Here is a 3,692-nt window from a genome sequence, read left to right as displayed (position 1 = left end):
CGCGGCTCGCGAGCCACATGCGGCTCTTTGGCCCCTTGAGTGTGGCTCTTCCACAAAATACCACGTGCGGGTGCGCACGTACAGTGCGACTGAAACTTCGTGGCCCATGCGGAGAAGTCGGTATTTTGTGGAAGAGCCAGTATTATGTGGAAGAGCCACACTCAAGGGACCAAAGAGCCGCATGTGGCTCGCGAGCCGCGGTTTGCCGAGCCGCAGTTTGCCGACCACTGATCTAGACTGTAACATGCCCTTGTGCAGATCTAAAGCAAAAGTTTGGTAAAACAGCCCTCGCTGGTTTGGCTCAGTGGATAGAGTGTCGGCCTGTGGATTGAAGTGTCCTGGGTTCGATTCCAGTCAAGGGCACATGCCCGGGTTTCAGGCTTGATCCCTAGTGGGGGGCGTGCAGGAGGCAGCTGATTAATGGCTCTCTCTCATCATTGTTGTTTCTGCCTCTCTCCCTCTCCCGTCCTCTCTGAAATCAATGAAAAAATATAAAAAAATAAAATTAAAAATTAAGAAAAGTTTGGTAAAACAATACTTACCCTATGAATGTCTAGTGTGTGTCCTCAGATAATTCTTTTTTTACCCCCCCATCCGAGGCCGCCCTTGATAATTCTTTTCTACGTTAGTGAACTTAGACTTTTTTAAAAAGGATGGTTGTGAGGCCCACTAAATGTACTTCACTAATGGGCCAAAACCCGTTGCTTAAAAAACACTCTGCTAGACAATTTACAATGTGCTTTACATGTTCCTATTCATTTAGTCCTCACAGTGACCTCATGGAGGAGGCACAGAGACATAACCTGCCCAGAGTCACACTGCCAGTGAGTTGTGGAGCTGGGACTGAACCCGGAAGGGCTGAGCGCCGTTAAAAGTTCCTGGTGTGAATCCAGGTCACATACCTCTCTCTTGTAGTGATTAGGGAATAGGGTGTAATTTCATATCCTAATGAGTTCTTATATATTGAAAAAGTAGTCACAAAAGAGATACAAAATTAATATCCCTTTTGTAACCTAAAAGTTGCATATAAAAACAAATGTATCCAGTAGGATGGCTCTGATCAATATATAGACAGATGTTACTCTTCCTAGGAATTTTAAGGAATTGGTGATTAGGGAGGCAGGGGGAGGGTTCAAGTCTGCAGGGTAGCAGCAGCCTGGTGACTCAGGGAGGAGTTGCAGTTTGAATGCAAAGGCAGTCCGCTGGCAGAACTCCTTCTTGCTAAGGGAGGTCAGTCTTTGTTCTAGTAAGGCCTTCAACTGATGGGTTGAGGCCCACCCACATTTTGAGGAGCGATTTGTTTTACTCAAAGTCTACTGATTTAAATAGTTATTTCATCTAAAAAATACCTGCACCTTCATAGAAATATCTACTATAATGTTTGACCAAATATCTGGGCACTATGGTCTAGCCAAGTTGACACAAAAAATTAAGCATCGCAGGGGGTAAGATAGCGTTTGAAGTTGTTCAGAAGAAAGGAAAAAGGCAGTGGGAAGCAAGAGTGTGATACTGTTACAAACAGGAGAACGTTTCAGAATGAACTACCTTTTTCATGATTGATTGCAAAATGAGTCCATCTCCAGTTCCCATGTCCCCCTGGGAAGGGGGGACTGGGGGGGGGGGCAACAAGGGCTGGCAGATGGAGGGGGAACAGATTTTCTTGCTTTGAGTCGAATGGATTTTTCTTACCTTTCACTTCTAGACCAGACACCTGAGAATTCGTGGCCCTAAGTAAACAGAGCCATTATCTGCTCAGTGGATTTATCTGCAGGGGCCCGTGTGTGCTAATGCAGCATTTGTGACTCAGCCTAAACATAGCAGACTTTGCTCCCCTCTCCTGTGCCACAAGCCACCACACAGCTGTGGTGCCCTGTGGGTCACTGGCCACAGTAGTTGTCAGATCTGGGTTGTCTGGGTGGGACCTCAGGCTGTATATGAGAACGTGGTATCCAGACAACATCAAATTTATTATAGTTTTTATTTCAACTTATTTTTTATTGAGATATAATTTACCGCAAAATCGACCCTTTAAAACAGAGGTCCTCAAACTTTTTAAACGGGGCCAGTTCACTGTCCCTCAGACATTCCACACATGCGCACTGCGGGCCCGGGACGAGTCGGCTGCTAAGCAGGACAGGCAGTGGCGACAAAAACACCCGGCGGGCCAGATAAATGTTTTCGGCGGGCTGCATGTGGCCCGCGGGCCGTAGTTTGAGGACCCCTGCTTCAAAATATACAGATGAGTAGGTTTTAGTATATTCACAAGGTTATGCAGCCATTACAACTATTTATTCCAGAACATTTTCATCACCCCAAAATATAGCTTTTATTTCCAAAGTAATTTGAACATGAAAAAACACCGTCTTCTGGATCAGTCCCATCAGCAGGCAAATATGCTGTTATTTCTCCCAACTTAAGGAAAAAGCACAACCCAAACCCTCTTCTCTCCTGACTTCTCCCTCCAGTTTTGTCCCCATTTCTCTTCTGTTTAGAGCCAAACTTCTTGAAAGAATTGTCTGGACTTGCTGACTCCAGTTCTTTTCCTCCCACTCTCTCTCACTTAAAAACGTTGTGATAAAATGCTCATAATATAACATTTGCCATCCTAACTGTTGTAACTGTCCAGTTCAGTAGTGTTAAGTATGTTCACATTTTTGTGCAACAATCTCCAGAACTTTTTCATCTTGCAAAACTGGAACTCTACATCCTTTAGACAGCAGTTTCCATTTCCCCCTCTCCCTGCTCCTGGTAACCAGCATTCTACTTTCTGTCTCTACTAGAGGCCTGGTGCACGAAAGTCATGCACGGGTAGGGTCCCTAGTCCTGGCTGGCAATCAGGGCCTATATGTGGGGTGACCGGTGGGGTGATCAGGGCCCCTGCTCAAGCCCGCCTTGGCTGGCCTGGTGCCGGCCCTGCCCCCCGCCACTGTCGCCAGTCGGGGCCTACGGGCTGGGGGCAGCTCCTGTGTTGAGCGTCTGCCCCCTGGTGGTCAGTGCATGTCATAGCGACTAGTCGTTCCACTGGTTGTTCCAGCGTTCGGTCTATTTGCATATTAGGCTTTTATTATATAGGATGAGTTTAACCACTCTAGGTACCAAATATGAGTGGAATCAGTACAACTAAGACACTATCTTTTGTGACTGGCTTATTTTACTTAGCATAATGTTTTCAAGGTTCGTCTTGTTGAATCTGTCAGGTTGAATAATATTCCATTGTGTACAGACCACGTTCTGTTCATTCATCTGTTGAGGGACACTTGGTTGCTCCCACCTTGGCTGTTATGAATATGCTGTCATGAACATCTCTTGCCCCGGTCTGCAGTGGCTGCCATGGTGTCCATCCCGATGGCCCATTCTATGGCCCCAGCCTGCCTTGGTTGCAGTTTTTTCTTCCTTGAAGCCCTTTCTTCACCTGGCTTCCAGGGCACCTCACACTCCCGGTCCTCTTCCCACATCTCAGTTCAGGGCAACTCCATCCCACGGATGCTCAGACGGGGTTGTGTCTCTGACTCTTGAATCTCTCATCCGACACATCAGAAAACCCCACTGTCCAAACTTTCAAAGTCCACTGAGAACTCGGCAGTGCTTCCTGCCCTGCTGTCACCACCTGGTCCCCGCCTCGCTCCCCTCCCGCCTGAGTGACTGTGCCATCTCCAGTCTCTGTCCTGACGTCCTTCCAGCTTGTTCTCAGT

This window comes from Myotis lucifugus, unplaced genomic scaffold, assembly GCF_000147115.1.
Source record: "Myotis lucifugus unplaced genomic scaffold, Myoluc2.0 scaffold_83, whole genome shotgun sequence".
NCBI lineage: Eukaryota > Metazoa > Chordata > Mammalia > Chiroptera > Vespertilionidae > Myotis > Myotis lucifugus.
The sequence above is the reverse complement of the archived record's forward strand: the minus strand, read 5'-3'. Positions refer to the sequence as shown.